The following is a 20,141-nucleotide window of genomic DNA, read 5'->3' as shown; positions in this document are numbered from 1 at the left end:
AGAGTGATGGGTATTTTGATGTAAGAAATTTTTAAGGATCTGTTGTGAGATAGTGATCCCGTGTTTACTGAACTGTAACATTTACGATTATAGCTATGAAATATTGTTTAAGCGGAAATAATTGGACGAAAACAGTGCAGGGAATTGTTATTTGAAATGTATATTGAGACGAAGGCAGCGCATATGATTAATTTTGTAATAGGATATAGAAGAGATTTATACTGGTGACGTACATGAGATGACAATTGTAAGATTAATGATGTGTTCTTTAACAGAATGAGGCAAATATTATGATGATTAATGAAGAGAAAGAGTGAAAGAGTAATGGTTAGGACATAGGCACCCTATGTCTTGTTATAGTCAATTGTTATGTCATGTGGATGTTTTTCGTCTTTATAAGAGGTAAGTTTTTGAAAAGATGTGGCTGTATGACAATAGTTAATGAAGGCAACGTGACTTAAGGCATCATAGTTATTACTTTGATGTGGAGTTTGTGATCATCTGACGCAAATTTTTCAACCTTTTCACTATACATATGCTGTAATTTTTTTCACTGGAGCAACACATCACTTAACAGTTGCACTTTGCAATAAAGCGAGACGTGTACATCACTAGGCGATATCGAAGTAATGAACGCAATGAATGGACATAAGATAATCGCTAACAGTTTGCAGGATCAGTAAATCAATGTAAAGAGGACACTTAAAAACATGGTGTAAACCTAAACAAAATTTCCAAAAGTATATAAACTAAAACTGTTAAACAGATTAGTGACGCAACAGAATTTGGATGAACAGTTCTCACAGGAATCTACACAGTTAATATTACCCACTGAAGGGTGGAGTACCAAGGAGAGACATACGAGGGCCGTTCAGAAAGTAACCTCCGGTTGATTTAAAAAAATACACCAACTTAAATAAAAATATTTTAATATATACATCTTACAACTACATCTTTGCACTATTTTTCTACATAGTCTCCATAGCGATTGAGGCACTTATCGTATCTCTTCACAAGCTTTGAAATTCCTTCTGCATAAAAATCACCCGCTTGTGCCTGGAGCCAGCCTGTGACCGAATCTTTGAGCTCTTCGTCGTCATCAAACCGCTGTGACCCGAGCCATTTCATCAAATGCATGAAGAGGTGATAATCACTTGGCGCCAGGTCTGGGCTGTAAGGTGGATGGTTGATAACGTCCCACTTGAAGGACTCAAGAAGGGCCGTTGTTCTGCGAGCAGAGTGAGGACGGGCGTTATCGTGCAAAAAAACGATACCGGAAGTTAGCATACCACGGCGTTTGTTCTGTATAGCCCGTCGTAACTTTTTTATTGTTTCACAGTACACGTCTTGATTAATGGTCGTACCACGTTCCATGAATTCAACCAACAACACCCCTATGGCATCCCAAAACACCGTTGCCATCAGTTTTCTGGCAGAAAAATCTTGCGAGGCTTTTCTTGGTTTGGTAGGCGAATTTGAATGTGCCCACATCTTTGATTGTTCTTTTGTCTCAGGGTTCACGTACTTAATCCAGGTTTCGTCACCGGTCACGATTCTGTTTAACAATGGTTCTCCTTCGTCCTCATAACGTGACAAAAAGTCTAATGCAGAGGCCATTCTTTGAGTTTTGTGGTGGTCGGTAAGAATTTTGGGCAGCCATCGTGCACAGAACTTACGGTAACCCAATCTTGCTGTCACTATCTCGTACAAGAGAGTCTTAGGATTCTGTGGAAAACCAGTAGACAACTCCAACATTGAGAAACGTGGATTTTCACGAACTTTTGCATCAACTGTCTGAACGAGTTCGTCAGTCACCAATGATGGTCTACCACTCCTCTCTTCATCATGAACGTTTTCTCGTCCACTTTTAAATAAACGTACTCATTCACGGACAACTCCTTCACTCATAACTCTTGGTCCGTACACGGCACAAAGCTCACGATGAATAGCTGCTGCAGAATATCCTTTGGCTGTAAAAAACCTTATGACAGCACGCACTTCACATTTGGCGGGGTTTTCTATTGCAGCACACATTTCAAACTGCCACAAAAACTAAACTAGCGCAGGTACGACGTTCACTCGACCACGGCTTGATGCCGACTGACCTGTTGAGTGCGTGAACGCACAGATGGCGTCGCTTCACCCCCCACAACCCGCACTGTGACCAATCGGAGGTTACTTTCTGAACCGCCCTCGTATAAGCTTTACCTGCAGTGTCCGCACTGTATCACGTCACACACTCCAGGATAAGATATGTTTTGGTAGAAGAAGACGACCTGCGAACACAATATCCGACTGTGGAGCACAAAGAAAGCTGCAAAAACGGTATATGAAAAATTCTTGTATGACTGTATTGGCATCGGACTGTGCCGAGACGTCATCTGCTTTTTAAGACGATAGCTCAGGGTAAATTCTATAGTTACGATATTAGTTCATATGAAGCTACTGTATTAATATTAGACACCAAATATACGGAATTATGCTGCACGTGAAAGGAATAGATGCTATTGAAAGTATTACGTACGTTGTGAAATGGTAAAACGCCGCTGCACGACGACCTGAATATCGAACATCTGGAAGGAGTGTGCTTGCTCATCAGCTAATTTGATGCAACAGAGTGCGATTGTATCAGCTAACAGATCGATAGGTTTCCGTGTTTCGTTTAAACTGGACTTCTTTCAACTCAAAAAATTTCTTTTTTCATGATGCTTTGCGTGATGGTGTACATCGCAGCATGTTTGTTACTTACTCAGTTTTAGAATTTATTTGTTCTGGTACTGAATACAATAGGCTATTCAAAGAGGAAAACAATTTTATGCGAGGAATAAAAAAATATTATGACAGAATTTTGAATGAGAGATTATTTTGTATCTGAAGAAGTCATGAAGAGGAAAATATTTTATTTGTATCATCCACCATGTTATTTAAATCATTGGATGCTTAGTTTGAATTTTTTGTTGAACCCAAAACTTCCTGGTAAAATATATGAATCAAGAGTGAACAATGAAGGACTGTTTCTTTACTACACTTCCCTATATTTGAAATGTTTCTATAGTTGCTGTAATTCTTACGTTTATCCTCTCCTGAAATACAGTTACAGCAGCTGACAACTCGTTAGAGAGATGCCGTGTTAACTAATGGTGCACCATGCAAAGAAATTAGTTCCCATCCGTGCTATTAATCTGTCTTCCTAGAGCCTGTTGTTGTTTTCAACGTTAGCAACAAAAGGCAGTTTGGTGTGAAGTGAGGTTCCCGTTATATGTAACAAGAATAATAGTGATCGTATACAAGACAATCTAGCTAAGCTGCCAATCACTCTGTGTCTACTCAACTTTTTTTTAGACGAGTAACGAAATTTCAAGTAGAATGGAAACTATTTACCGCTTGTACTTTACTAACACAAATGTGCAGCTTTACCAAACTGATATTTCTATGCACAAATCTACTTCTCTAACTGAGTCCTGGGTAACAACACTTAATGAAGCTTTATTATCCACTACTGAAATTCACATTGACAGGTTTAAGATCATGCTTGATGTCAGTTAACCAGATGGTATTTTGTAGAAACGTGTAAATGTTCCTAAATGCATTATCATTTGTAATGACTACATGCATAAAAATTAGAAAACAAATGATGAAGTGTTTTGGTATCTTTATAGTAGCGGGCTGTAGCGACCATATATTTCACCCTGCTTCGACATGTTGTCTGTCACTCTGTCACACTTCAAGTGCCCATACACAGAGCGTTGAAAAATATATATATTTATGAACTATGAGCACTAGTTCAATCTTCTCCATAATGAAACAAATCTGTTCTACTGCAAGTCCTTTTATTTACTTATCTTGAGAGATAGTAGTCTGAAATACATCTCATAATATTGAAAGTGAAGAAAATGCAGTAAAAAAGGATGTGTTTTGCAGTAGCGCAGATGAAAAACTGTTAAGGTGTGAAATCTGAGTCCAAGTTTATTGGGCATTTTTGTCTTGTTTTGGCCTCACTATCACTTCTCAAAATATGAAATACTTTCTTTTAACAATCTGTATACGTGACGAGCAAGATTTGATGATGGTGATGTTTGATGCCTTCAAAGTATCCTGTCTTTAATGTAAGAAGAGGAATAAAATTTTTCAGCACCAGTGTTGCCTACTGATGTTCTATCTAGGTCTTTTTTTTTAGAAGGGAGCGAAAGGCTACTTACAACTTGTACAGAAACCAGGTGGTAGCTATGAGTCGTGGAGCATGAAAGAGAAGAATAAGTGAGACAAGCTCGTACCCTATCACGATGATACTCCATCTGTACATTGAGAAATCAGTAAAGGAAATCAAACAAAATCTTGGAATAGGAATTTAAGTCCAGGAAAGCAGATAAAAACTTGGGAGTTTGCCGATGACATTGTAATTATGTCAGAGACTACAGGATTGGGAAGAGCAGTTGAACGGAATTGGCAGTGTTTAGAAAGGAGAATATAAGGTGAATGTCAACAAAAGCAAAACAAGGACAATGGAATGCAGTCGAAATACATCACTTGATGCTATGGGAACTATATTAGGAACCGAGACACATAAAGTAGATTAGTTACACTATTAGGGCAGCAAAATAACTGATGATGGCCAAGGTAGAGAGGATATAAAATGTTGACCAGCAATGGCAACAAAAGCATTTCTAAGGAGAAGAAGTTTATTAGAATCCAATATAGTTTTAAGTGTGAGGAAGTCTTTTCTGTAAGTATTTGTATGGAGTGTAGCCATGTATGGAAATGAAATATGGACGATAAACAGCTCAGACCTGATAAGAATAGAAGCTTTTGAAACGCGGTGCTACAGAATAATGCTGAATATTAAAATTGGTAAATCACGTATCTAATGGGGAGGTAATGAATAAAACTAGGGTGAAAAGAAATTTGTGGCACAATCTTACTAGAAGAAGGGATTGGTTGATAGGACACATTCTGAGACATCAACGGATAACCAATGTAGTATTGGAAGCAAGTGTGGTGGGATAAAAATCGTAGAGGGAGACCAAGAGATGAATATTGTGATCAGATCCAGAAGGATGTAGGTTGTAGTAAATATTCAGAGATGAAGAGGCTTCTGCAGAATAGAGCAGCATGGAGAAATGCATCAAAGCAGTTTTCAGAGTGAAGACTACAACGCATGGATACATGGAACTGAATGTCTCGTCGCGGAGTGTTGTTATTATTTCCACATTATGGGAAGGTAAGATTGGTGGTGGATTAATATCGATGTTGTAATCGGAATCATCTTAGTATCTACCACTGAGCCACTTTTAAAGATTTTACTGTTACGTTTGTAGGAAAACCGCAATACTTTGCATTGCACTTAAATATTAGCAGTGCATTTAGCACTAAACCTGACGTCACCTCTAGCGTGCAATATGATAGCTTGCTTTCCCTTTGAAAGTGCTGCGAGCTAACGTTTGTTCTTTCCATTTTAAAACAATTATTTCTAGCAAGTGGTGTCGATATAAGTGTCGTGCAGATGTATGTTAGGTAACTATGTCTGTAGTTTAGCTTGTAAATATTGCAATAGTGTTTCGAGAATGTCTTCATTTTTTGTAAATAATTTCCGCTTATAGCCGTTTTACGTCCTCGGAATCGTACAACGTTAGCGACCTTTCGTAGGGATAAACTGCCGCCCGAAACACTGATGTGTTTCAGAGTGGGAGGCAACTTTCTCAGTACTAACTATCCCTTAGCCTTGTGGAAATAATCGATTGTTTTTCTAGCCAATTCATCACAATGATCGTTTTCTTTGCAGCTTCTTCGTGAAACGCTTTCTATTTAATATGGTAAAAGATTCTGTTTCCATTTTAACCCAGTAACAGTTTCTGACAATGCATTTTAACAACACACTCAATGCACAGGAACCTGAGAAACACATTACAACGCCATCCTAAATTAACAGGATTGTTAAGGTCGGTTTTATTCTATTGCACTTCTATATCTCGTACACAGTTTCACGACTCTGCAGGATTTTCTTTCCACCAGCCCTCTTCAAGAGTAACAGCACTCCACAGTTCACTCGATGTATTCCGTATGGAGCCACAAATCTATGTTCGGTGAGATAGTCGCTACACATGTGAGCCTGTTCCTTCCCCCACCAAACAAAACCAACACATTGACACTACATCTACATCTACATTGATACTCCGCAAGCCACCCAACGGTGTGTGGCGGAGGGCACTTTACGTGCCACTGTCATTACCTCCCTTTCCTGTTCCAGTCGCGTATGGTTCGCGGGAAGAACGACTGTCTGAAAGCCTCCGTGCGCGCTCTAATCTCTCTAATTTTACATTCGTGATCTCCTCGGGAGGTATAAGTAGGGGGAAGCAATATATTCGATACCTCATCCAGAAACGCACCCTCTCGAAACCTGGCGAGCAAGCTACACCGCGATGCAGAGCGCCTCTCTTGCAGAGTCTGCCACTTGAGTTTATTAAACATCTCCGTAACGCTATCACGGTTACCAAATAACCCAGTGACGAAACGCGCCGCTCTTCTTTGGATCTTCTCTATCTCCTCCGTCAACCCGACCTGGTACGGATCCCACACTGATGAGCAATACTCAAGTATAGGTCGAACGAGTGTTTTGTAAGCCACCTCCTTTGTTGATGGACTACATTTTCTAAGCACTCTCCCAATGAATCTCAACCTGGTACCCGCCTTACCAACAACTAGTTTTATATGATCATTCCACTTCAAATCGTTCAGTACGCATACTCCCAGATATTTTACAGAAGTAACTGCTACCAGTGTTTGTTCCGCTATCATATAATCATACAATAAAGGATCCTTCTTTCTATGTATTCGCAATACATTACATTTGTCTATGTTAAGGGTCAGTTGCCACTCCCTGCACCAAGTGCCTATCCGCTGCAGATCTTCCTGTATTTCGCTACAATTTTCTAATGCAGCAACTTCTCTGTATACTACAGCATCATCCGCGAAAAGCCGCATGGAACTTCCGACACTATCTACTAAGTCATTTATGTATATTGTGAAAAGCAATGGTCCCATAACACTCCCCTGTGGCACGCCAGAGGTTACTTTAACGTCTGTAGACGTCTCTCCATTGATAACAACATGCTGTGTTCTGTTTGCTAAAAACTCTTCAATCCAGCCACACAGCTGGTCTGATATTCCGTAGGCTCTTACTTTGTTTATCAGGCGACAGTGCGGAACTGTATCGAACGCCTTCCGGAAGTCAAGAAAAATAGCATCTACCTGGGAGCCTGTATCTAATATTTTCTGGGTCTCATGAACAAATAAGGCGAGTTGGGTCTCACACGATCGCTGTTTCCGGAATCCATGTTGATTCCTACATAGTAGATTCTGGGTTTCCAGAAATGACATGATACGCGAGCAAAAAACATGTTCTAAAATTCTACAAGAGATCGACGTAAGAGATATAGGTCTATAGTTTTGCGCATCTGCTCGACGACCCTTCTTAAAGACTGGGACTATCTGTGCTCTTTTCCAATCATTTGGAACCCTCCGTTCCTCTAGAGACTTGCGGTACACGGCTGTTAGAAGGGGGGCAAGTTCTTTCGCGTACTCTGTGTAGAATCGAATTGGTATCCCGTCAGGTCCAGTGGACTTTCCTCTATTGAGTGATTCCAGTTGCTTTTCTATTCCTTGGACACTTATTTCGATGTCAGCCATTTTTTCGATTGTGCGGGGATTTAGAGAAGGAACTGCAGTGCGGTCTTCCTCTGTGAAACAGCTTTGGAAAAAGGTGTTTAGTATTTCAGCTTTACGCGTGTCATCCTCTGTTTCAATGCCATCATCATCCCGTAGTGTCTGGATATGCTGTTTCGAGCCACTTACTGATTTAACGTAAGACCAGAACTTCCTAGGATTTTCTGTCAAGTCGGTACATAGAATTTTACTTTCGAATTCAATGAACGCTTCACGCATAGCCCTCCTTACGCTAACTTTGACATCGTTTAGCTTCTGTTTGTCTGAGAGGTTTTGGCTGCGTTTAAACTTGGAGTGGAGCTCTCTTTGCTTTCGCAGTAGTTTCCTAACTTTGTTGTTGTACCACGGTGGGTTTTTCCCGTCCCTCACAGTTTTACTCGGCACGTACCTGTCTAAAACGCACTGCTCAGAGTTGCACCATAGTGCATGGTAGTTCTGAAGTACGCAAGAGCCAGCTGTTTATTATGCAACCTCTTACGTTGGTAATCGGCTGTCTGCTGCTGATCTGCCTCAAACGACACTCGTGCAGTTGACTGCTTCTCCAGTGTTTATGACCATACGCCGCTCTATCGTCTAGAGCGTGTTTCAACTTGGTAACTGTTTGTCAAGATATGGATAGTTTTCCAATTGCAGTGACTGTTCAATAAGAACCTGAACGTGTCGCATTTGTGAGAACGTCAGCAAGAATTGCAACAGCGTTAACAATAGACTCTGTGGCTACTATTAGCCAAACAACAACCACAACACAACAGGAAAAGCGGCCGGCCGTGGTGGCCGTGCGGTTCTCGGCGCTGCAGTCTGGAACCGAGCGACCGCTACGGTCGCAGGTTCGAATCCTGCCTCCGGCATGGATGTGTGTGATGTCCTTAGGTTAGTTAGGTTTAAGTAGTTCTAAGTTCTAGAGGACTGATGACCTCCGATGTTAAGTCTCATAGTGCTCAGAGCCATTTGAACCATCTGAACCAGGAAAAGTATAGCTGCAATAACAGCAATTATCCAACCAATAAAATCAGTTTCCGCAAGCACTACATGCAGTGAAGTATCAGCTGGAGGCAACATCAACACTGCAATGAGTTCATTTCGTCAGTTTCTAAGAAGAAGACTGAAAATGATAAGTCTAGTTGCGTGAGTTAACTTCAAATGCAAGCAAGGGGTACTTCTGACCCTATTTCAGTTCGTAAATTATATCAGTTACATTTGAGTTTGCGGTTGTTAACTGATCGTAGCAGGATACAATTTTTTGAAATTTGGAACTTTAATAGGAATTACTACGTGTTAAACTGCAGAACTTAACAGTCAGGAAAATGCTTTCGTAGCTGTAAATCTCAAATGGAATCAGTACACTGAACAATCAGCTACATTTTACGTGGCATTAGACAGTGATCTCCAAGGTCCATGGAACGTTTGATTTTCTACGAAAGTTATGAAATGTATCTGATGCTCCGTCGCTTCTTGAATAGGCTTCTAGAGTATCTCCAGATACTCTTCTTAAAGACCCACTACTCAGGCAAGTCTACCAGTATCATGAGTATTCAAAGTTGTTTCTTTCAGTCTGTGAACTTTCGACAACTGTGTTGATTTTCAGATTGTACTGTAGTCATCGGTGCAGATTACCTGAAGACATGGATCAGCCATCATTATACACCAGGTTCATTCTTCACAACCCTGCCGATGAGAGGCATCCATAATGGCTAGTTTACTAAGTAAGTTACACCGTAAAGTGCCCCGCCTCGAATCACAGTGTCAGTAGAAGCTCAGAGATAAGAGTGTACAGCGCAATTGGTCTCCAGTACAAAAGCTAGGTAGAAGCCATGGCCCCACCACGCTGTCGTCTTAAGGTCATCACAATTTACTAAAATCCTCTCCATTCTAATACACCACACGTGCTAGAAATGTGAAGAGCTTTGCTACTCACAAGACTGGCAAATGGTTCAAATGGCTCTGAGCACTATGTGGCTTAACATCTGTGGTCATCAGTCCCCTAGAACTTAGAACTACGTAAACCTAACGAACCTAAGAACATAACACACATCCATGCCCGAGGCACGATTCGAACCTTCGACCGTAGCAGTCGCGCGGTTCCGGACTGCAGCGCGTAGAACCGCTCGGCCACAGCGGCCAGCCAAGACTGGCAGTTTGGCCAATATGTACCTCAGCCAGTGTGCATCAACAATATGGCTCATCATATACAGGATGTCCAGAAGGAATGGTCAATATAACAGGGTTATGACAAGAAACCTCATGTGAAGCAAACATCTTCAAATGGGCATGTGTTCTACTCCGAATTGTGCCTGAGGTGTGTCTTACCCGCCGAACCTCTTTGACGTTTTGTTCTGGCCCAGCCTACGTCGTTGCTTTCAACCTCTTTGCTAGGGACTCGTTTCTGCCTATAAAGTAGCCCATTGAATGCGTAGTTGTCCATGGTGTATTGCGTGTGAAGCAGTGTAAGGAACTGAGAGTCTATCACAGAGAAGGATCGATTAACTGTGTTTACCAATGCGCTGGCTAAAATACCACACATCTACACTAATGAAGATTATGCAGATACGATGCACGTGTAAGCGATGGTAGAGCAGCTGCTGCTATCGAAGAACACCGACGGCGCTTTCCGACACGTCGAATTCTTGACCGTAGAGTGTTCATCAGATTTTTCACCACATTGCACGAAACAGGTATTCTTCGAGGTTCCCATTCCTTCTGAGGGTGTGGGTCAACAATCTGCACAGGATCAGCAACAGATTGTTGGAATTGTGCAGCGTAATCCTACTACCAGCAGACGGCGAATTTCAGCTTATGTCGGTGTCCCACGAACACGTGTATGACTAACACCGCAAGAGGAAGACTAACGCATTTCACACACAGCGTGTTCACAATCTTTACATTGGCGACCTGGCCACAAGACTTGAATTTTGTCGCTGCTTTAAAGACAATCCTCATTTGCTCCCATTAGTGCTATTCACAGATGAAGCTAAGTTTGCACGGAGTAGAAGCAATAACATACGTAACAATCATCGATGATCGCAGCAAACTCCGCATGCTACAGTGGATACGAATTTCCAAGTTAGGTTTTCAGTCAATGTTTAGCGTGGAATGATCGCTAAAATGTTGGTAGGTTTATTCATTTTAAACGGCAGATTGACGGGACAGAATTAGTTGGATTGTTTGGAAAACTCGTTTTTTGAACCTTCCTTCTGCAGTCACTCAACATGATGAAGTTATATTCAAAAGAATAACAAGGAATTTTTTACGGCCATTGCCAGCGAGAGCACATCAGAATGTAGTCTAACAGAGCCGCGAAACATGAATTAAACATAGGACCGAGCAGAGGGAGAAGGGGAGGTTTAATTTAAAAGGAACTTATGAGCACACACATACATTTTAAACAACACAGAGAGAGAAAGTATTGCTTTGCAAAAGCTAGTCACCTACAGCACGACCCAGCAGGAACCTAACAACAGTTGATAAAATGATGTATGCCGAGTGGGAGGGAATGACGAGAAAGGCGGACCTTATGTGGAAGAATTGCACACATGTTGTCGCGGCTCACTTGTCGCGGCTCACCACGGACTGCCAGCCGCGGCGACAGAGATGGACGGAGAGTGGCTGAGCAACTATTTTTCTCATAACAAGACGCTGGCAGCTCTATAGTTCCGCCGTTCGACAGTTAGTCAATTGAGCAGTTCTTTCACCACATGGCCGTGGTTACCAACAAAGTGGAGATGGTCTGAAGGATTCGTTGGAGACTGTTTGCTCATGCCTGTATCAAGCATCTCCCGCATTTATCAAGACTCAATGATATCCTGCAGAAAAGAGCCGAAATGCCATTTGCGCTGTACACTTGGCAGTAGGGTGTCGGGGCTCTGTATATTCCTACGCCTATCAAAACTGGAGCCTTTCTCTAGCACCAAGATACTCATATCACACTTAATGAGAAAATAACACTAGTAGCGCGTAATTTAGTGAAGTGGCTGCCCGTTCAGCAAAATTACAGTTATTACATTTAATCGTGCGTACATGATTTGGTACTTGAATTATAAGACATTTTAATTAAGTCTTTCACTTGAAGGGATTTGTAATACGCCATCCATTACTCGAAGATCAGTTTCCTACTAATATTTTTTTTTTATAAGCAGGTGTGCTCTTAGAGCCTCTCACAATAGTTTTCTAAAAGGAAGGGGTGTAAACTACCTCGCGTCCGTGGAAGAAGTCCACACGTGCACCCTGGGTAATGCTAAATGAGCTAGAACGAAAGCTGGCGCCAGACTTATCTTCTCTAGAGGATCTCCTGACCTTGCGCACATGGAAGCAAGCCTGTCAGATAATGGCTCCTGCAGGAGCTGCATGACAAGAAATATCGGACCTAGCCTCCGAATTTTCCAACTGAATATTGAAGGACTAAGCAGATCCAAATGTGAAACTCTGTCTCGAATGCTCCGTGAGAGGAACATTGATGTTGTTGCCATACAAGAGACTCATATAACTAGTGTGACAAGGCAAGAGGCAGAATACGAGGATACGAGATACTAGGTGCGACATACCATGTGTCACATGGCTGTGCTACTTATATCAGCAGCAACATAGAAAATTCCGAAGTATTGCACTCTGGCATTGACAGTGGAATCCACACTGTCACCATAAAAGTGGAAGAAGTTTCAGTAACTAATGTTTACAAACCTCCACTCGTCCAGTGGCCTCCAGAGGTAATACCCCCACACTCCCCTCCAGATCTGTACTTGGGAGTTTTCAATAGTCACCATACAATGTGGAAGTAAAACATCAGTGACCAGAATGGCGTTGCACTCACAGACTGGATGGAAGAAAACAGCTTAAGTCTCATATTCGATGCAAAGGATAAGGAAACTTTCTGATCAGCAGCATGGGGCAGAGACTTAAATCCAGATCTGTGTTTCTCCACCCAGAAGCACAGTGGCCAACCACTTAGCATAACCAGAACGATATGAAATAGGCATACAAATCCTGGTGATCCGATCTATACCAAGACCTAGATGGAATTTCCAAAAGGCAAACTGGGAACTCTTCTCCCAAGAACTTGAAAAGGTCGTAAGATGGGTTCCAGCCACACCTAAAAATTACAACAGATTTGTAGGTGCAGTGATTGCAACAGCAAAAAAGTGTATGCCACGTGGGTACCGCACTGAATACATTCCGGGCTGGAACAAAGATTGTGAGGAACATTTTGAAACATACATAAAACATGGTGATACAGACGTAGCCAATGAAGTGTTACCGACACTGTATGAGGCTCGAAGAAATAGATGGATTAGACAACTGCTGAAATAGATTTTAAGAAATCAAGCAGAGAAGCTTGGAGTTTACTAAAGTGGTTGAGGGGAACTAAACCACCAATCAACGGGACCAGATACCAAGTCGAATTGTATCACTATCTAGAGCACCACGAAACAAACACCACACACAAAAAGTAAAAAGGGAATACAGAAACACAGCGAACTACACCTCAAGAAACTGAGTACTCTCGGAGCTTCACAACTGAATAACTAGAAGCTGCTCTCAGTGATGTTAAAACGGGTAAGAGGCCTGGTTATGATGGAATGCACCCTGAATTCCTGACTCGATGTGGGAAGGAAACGAAGAAATTGTAAGTAGGCTGTTTAGGTTTCTATGTTGGTAAGGTCACGTAGCGCTCTGTATGAAAAATCACTGGCTGTGCTGTGTGCAGTCTGTGACTGGTTGACATTGTTGAAATATTTGATATTGTAGTGCTGGGCAGTTGCATGTGAACAGCGCGTAGCGTTGCGCAGTTGGAGGTGAGCCACCAGCAGTGGTGGATGTTGGAAGAGAGATGGCAGAATTTTGAGAGCGGGCGATCTGGACGTGTGTCCATCAGAAAGAGTAAATTTATAATACTGGATATCATGAACTGATATATATATATATATATATATATATATATATATATATATATATATCACTTTTGAACATTATTAAAATGAAATGAAATGAGCGTTTGGCGTCATTGGCCGGGAGGCCCCTCGCGGGGCAGGTCCGGCCGCCATATCGCAGGTCTTATTACAGTCGGCGCCACATTGGGCGACCTGCACGCCGGATGGGGATGAAATGATGATGAACACAACACAACACCCAGTCCCTGAGCGGAGAAAATCTCCGACCCAGCCGGGAATCGAACCCGGGCCCAGAGGACGGTAATCCGTCACGCTGACCACTCAGCTACTGGGGCGGACATTATTAAAATAAATACATGGTTTGTTCTCTATCATAATCTTTCATTTGATAACTATGCCTATCAGTAGTTAGTGCCTGCAGTAGATAGAATTTTTTATTCAGCTGGCAGTATTGCCGCACGCTGTATTGCAGTAGCTTGAGTAACGAAGATTTTTGTGAGTTAAGTGATTGTTGAAAGGTATAGGTTATTGTAAGTCAGGGCCATTCTTTTGTAGCGATTATTGAAAGTCAGATTGCGTTGCGCTAAAAGTATTATGTGTCAGTTTAGTATTGATCAGAATAAGTAAAGAGAGAAATGTCTGAGTACGTTCAGTTCTGCTCTGACCAAGTTTTACACATGTATACTAACATCGGGCTGCCTGTCAAAAGCTTTTAAAATTACTAAAATAATTTCTGTGCTGAAACCACATAAACCATCAGATAAAGCTGAAAGTTACCGTCCTATAGCTCTTCTCAGCTGCTGCTACAAACTTCTGAAACGGCTACTCCTCAACAGGCTGGGCCCACGAATCCTAGAAGTCATCCCACCAGAGCAGGCCCGTTTAAGACCCAATAGGAGATGCACAGACCAGGTTCTAAGTCCAACGACATATATTGAAGCAGGTTTCCAAAAACAGAAAAAGACTGCCGTAGCTGTCATAGACCTAACAAATGCCTATGACACTGTATGGAAGGTAGGACTTCTACACAAACTGATAAAAGTAATCCCCTGCCGTATGACACTGAGACTTATCAACAACATGCTTTAGGATAGATGCTTCCAGGTAATACAGGGTAATGGCATAAGCCAACAGAGGAAACTGAACAATGGACTGCCTCAAGGATCAGTTTTAGCACCAATGCTCTTTAACCTTTACATCTCTGACCTGCCTGAAACCATCTCAAGGAAGTTCAGCTATGCTGATGATATGGCCCTAGCTATCCAAAGCAAGCAGTTGAAGACACTGAAAACATCCTCACAACTGACCTAAACAAAATGCGTGAGTATTTCACCAAATGGAGGCTAATACCAAATCCCACCAAGACTAAAGTCAGCTGTTTTCATTTGAACAACAGAATGGCGGGATATGAGATGAAGGTTCATACTAATAACAGTCAACTGCGATATCAGCCATATCTAAAGTACCTGGGGGTCACTGTAGATAGGACATTATCCCTCAAAAGACACCTAGAAAATGTATCCAATAAAATAAGCTCACGGAACATCCTCATTCAGAGGCTTTGCAGCACTAACTGGGGAGCAGCAGCAGACAGGCTACGAACCTCTGCACTCGCCTTAGTGTACTCTGCAGCCGAGTATTGTGCACCAGCGTGGTTAACCAGGAAGCATGTAAACAAGATGGACACTCAGCTCAACGCTGCTATGAGAACCATAACTGGATGCATAAATACTACCCCACTATATTGGCTTCCAAAACTTAGTCATATAGCTCCACCCTCCCTGCGAAGGAAGGAAGCTCTGATGAAGGAATATACAAAAATAATGAATAACCCCCTACTTCCTATCCATGAAGATGTCCCTACTTTTGAAAAAATACGACTCCACTCCAGAAATCCCCCTTTAAGACTGGCCCAACAACTGTCAGCTGCCAACTTCAGCATGGACACTAAATGGCACGAGAGCAGGAGTGGTAGTGCCTACCCTGAAACCGTGAACTTATCTGTCCATCAGAGAAACCTCAGGGCCTTGAACTTCCACATAGCTATGGAAAAGCCTAAACAGAATCCGAACAGGACATGGACTATGCGCACACAATCCACAGAAGTGGGGAAAGCTTCCCAGGCCTAACTGTGACTGTGGGGCACCTAATCAGACAATGCAGCACATCGCCCAGGACTGTGAATTAAGAGCCTAACAGGGTAGTCGGGCTGACTTTTTCAACGCCACACCGCCCTGCTTCGAATGAATCGCCAATTTGGACGTCAGAATTTGAAGACTTGTGTAAAGTAAAATTTCTGCTGCGTGTTACTTTTTATTGTGTTTATGTATAATATACACGAATGGAAAAGCTAGTAGAAGCCGACCTTGGGGAAGATCAGTTTGGATTCCGTGGAAATACTGGAACACGTGAGGCGATACTGACCTTACGACTTACCTTAGAAGAAAGATTAAGGAAAGACAAACCTATGTTCCTAGCATTTGTAGACTTAGAGAAAGCTTTTGACAATGTTGACTGGAATACTCTCTTTCAAATTCTAAAGGTGGCAGGGGTAAAATACAGGCAGCGAAAGGCTATTTACAATATGTACAGAAACCAGATGGCAGTTATAAGAGTCGAGGGACATGAAAGGGAATCAGGTGTTGGGAAGGGAGTAAGACAGGTTTGTAGCCTCTCCCCGATGTTATTCAATCTGTATATTGAGCAAGCAGTAAAGGAAACAAAAGAAAAATTCGGAGTAGGTATTAAAATCCATGGAGAAGAAATAAAAGCTTTGAGGTTCTCCGAGACATTGTAATTCTGTCAGAGACAGCAAAGGACTTGGAAGAGCAGTTGAATGGAATGGTTAGTGTCTTGAAAGGAGGATATAAGATGAACATCAACAACAGCAAAACAAGGATAATGGAATGTAGTCGAATTAAGTTGGGTGATGCTGAGGGAATTAGATTAGGAAATGAGACACTTAAAGTAGTAAAGGAGTTTTGCTATTTGGGGAGCAAAGTAACTGATGACGGTCGAAGTAAAGAGGATATATAATGTAGACTGGCAATGGTAAGGAAAGCGTTTCTGAAGAAGAGAAATTTGTTAACATCGAGTATAGATTTAAGTGTCAGGAAGTCGTTTCTGAAAGTATTTGAATGGAGAGTAGCCATGTATGGAAGTGAAACATGGACGATAAATAGTTAGGCCAAGAAGAGAATAGAAGCTTTCGAAATGTGGTGCTACAGAAGAATGCTGAAGGTTAGATGGCTAGATCACATAACTAATGGAGAAGTATTGAGTAGGATTGGGGAGAAGAGAAGTTTGTGCCACAACTTGACCAGAAGAAGGGATCGGTTGGTAGGTTATGTTCTGAGGCATCAAGGGATCACCAATTAAGTGTTAGAGGGCAGCGTGGAGGGTAAAAATCGTAGAGGGGGACCAAGAGATGAATACACTAAGCAGATTCAGAAGGATGTAGGTTGCAGTAAGTACTGGGAGATGAAGAAGCTTGCACAGGATAGAGTAGCATGGAGAGCTGCGTCAAACCAGTCTCAGGACTGAAGATCACAACAACAACAAACAACATGTATAATATTTTATCTGAATATGCATCCTTCACTTATGTACTCTATAGTGTATTTTATCATAAAATTTCATAATGTAAGAAGTGTTAACCATGTGTGTAGTGCCATACGCTAAATAAATAATAAAATAAATCTGAAAGGAATTCCACAAGTGCCCCATTTAAGACTTTCACTGTGCAGGGTCTAAATCCTACCACTGAATTGCCCTAACACATTCGTATACCCCTTCAGTTATATCACTAATATTCACGAGGAAAGGCTAATAAAATAATGAAAACAAAAAAAAAGCAGAAAGCTACAAAGAATAAGAAAATTCTCCAATTAACTCTGCTATGCACTATTGGCGTAAGGTTGCGTGGGATTGGATAGACCTGGCCAAATTCGTTGTAGAACAATATTGGCTGGTTGAAATGGCTCGAAGCACTATGGGACTTAACATCTGAGGCCATCAGTCCCCTAGACTTAGAACTACTTTAATCTAACTAATCTAAGGACACATCCACGCCCGAGGCAGGATTCGAACCTGCGACCGTAGCAGTTCCGGACTGAAGTGCCTAGAACCGCACGGCCACAATGGCCGGCAGAACAATATTCGTATCAAGACTTTTATTAACACGTGTCAGCAAAAATAACTTTACCAATTAGGCCAATAGTACCTATTAAGAAACAATAATACAAATAAATCAATAATGTTATAAAATTTTCCAGTGAGCTCAAATGTCAAAAGGCTATAGCGTTAATGGATATACTTGCTCTCAACTCTCCAAAACTCATTATGGAACATGAAGCAGTAAAGTTTAAATTTACAACAATATTATATACTCTTTCGAAAAATAAACAAATCTTGCGTGCCACTGATTACTGTTGTTGAAATATTCACAGCAAACTTCAATAAGAGAAGCAAGATAATAATTCACCAGCTGAAGTTACGTGATAATCTCTTCAAAGATTCCAAGAAAGTAGACTTCAAATGGGCGGGCCACAAACATCGTTAATATGTTTTTGATTTAAATTCTACAAATAATTAAGGTGTACCTAAAACGAAGTTAATTAAAAGGAAACAGAAGAAAATTGAAGCTGCTTGATATGAAACGATCAGTAGTCAGGCGAAATGGTCCGGACGCACGGACCCGAAATTACTTAGGTCGGGCCGATAAGGTGCTCTCTATATATATTTTCTAGGCAACTAGTGAGAACACTCCCCAAGGCACAAACATACAATCATAGCCAGATGGACAGAGGAATAATTTTTAAGTAAAACGAGTAAAACATACGTACATGCTGGCAGCGTACACAAAATACTTGTGAAAAGTCGCTAAAAGATAATATGACTGGCCAAGGCAACCACCCCACTTTTTCCCGTTAGGTCATAAGTTCAGCATCAAACCGAGATTCAGCTTCAAATCATGAGACGAGGAGGAAACGGCAAATACTTTACATAGGTGCAAGGAAGACGCGAATGTTTTGTTGGTAGACCTCACCTGCACAGACACAAGCAACGACTTTTGCCCCGGTATGGCGCATAATTTTGGCGGCTCCAAGTAACTAAAGAATGCGAATCGGCGACTTAGTACACAAGGCACAAGGAACAAAAATGTTTTGAACGTTATCATTTATGTCTCTAAACGTAAGAGCCGTTTAAAAAACTCCAATAATTTAAAACATACCACCAAATCATAACTCTATGACAATTACCAAGTGGAAGCTACAGTAGTTTGATACGAGCGACACTCTCCACAAGACGCCTGGCCATACACAGGAACAGGAAACATCAACAGGAGGCTGAACCGAGTCCGATATAGAAGCAGCAGGGCACAAACTTGCGGTGGAAGCAAAACAGTCACAATTATCACGCTCACAACGGGGAGGAAGATCAGTCCCCACGAATGCCGTGTGATCTCGACACCGAAGCATGAACTAAAAGTGCCTCACCGAGCATACAGAGCTTGTGTGCAGTGACAGACAGCGAGAAAACATGGAGTCGCCAAGAGATGAGTGGATGACGATGACCCATCGCTAGCCTCCAGATCATGGTCGGCCAATGGAATAAAGCGCCCACTCCCGTTTCCGGTGCAAGTCCCTCGCACACTGGACTCGCATTCGGGAGGACAACGGTTCAATCCCGCGTCCGGCCATCCGGATTTAGGTTTTCCGTGAAATGCCGGGATGGTACCTTTGAAAGGGCACGGCCGACTTCCTCCCTAATCCGATGAGACCGATGACCTCGCTGTCTGGTCTCCTTCCCCAAACAATCCAACCCAACCCAACTCCCAAGTCCCTCGCGTCTGGAAGATGCTCAGCCGCCATCTTGGAAGTTACTCGGGTGGTAGTTACAAACAGCCGATCTGTTTCTCTTTTGAACTGTGCTGCCGCGCTGCTTCACTGGCTGCTCCCCACAACCATCTCCACCCATCCCCCCCCTCCCCCCGCCACTACCCCACCGGAAAACGGCCTCAACGGAAGTCGCGGCAAACATGCCACGCAACCTTCAAGCCAAGGATTGTCTTCCAGGCTACGTGCGCGAGTTGTCGATCACGCGATGGTTCAAACTCCAATGTTCGTCATGACCTATGATATCAAGTTACAATACAAACAGTATACCGATGGGTTCATGTAGCTTAACATTTAAAAGAATTTCATTGGTACTAGAACTTTAATACCACCACTTTGGCCGCTCAAACAAAAAAGTTTTTACTATTGTAGGGGAAGTCAAGCTATAATGACATACCCAGGTAAAATGACATAGCAGGGCTGTGGACGAAACCAGGTGAGTGGTGCCACGTGTATTAAGCTGAATAGAAAGTTCGACAGGCAACCTGGTTCCTACGTATATGGCGACGAGCTGCCAGCTTTCGTCTTGGTAATGTGAATGAAAAACTTACGGGTAAGCCTCCAACTTTCTACTTCTATTCATATACAGCCATTCATTAGTATTGTCAGTAATTACATGTTTGAGAAAAGTATAAGTTATCTT

The sequence above is a fragment of the Schistocerca piceifrons genome, chromosome 4, assembly GCF_021461385.2.
Source record: "Schistocerca piceifrons isolate TAMUIC-IGC-003096 chromosome 4, iqSchPice1.1, whole genome shotgun sequence".
Taxonomy (NCBI): domain Eukaryota; kingdom Metazoa; phylum Arthropoda; class Insecta; order Orthoptera; family Acrididae; genus Schistocerca; species Schistocerca piceifrons.
Note: the sequence above shows the minus strand (reverse complement) of the source record.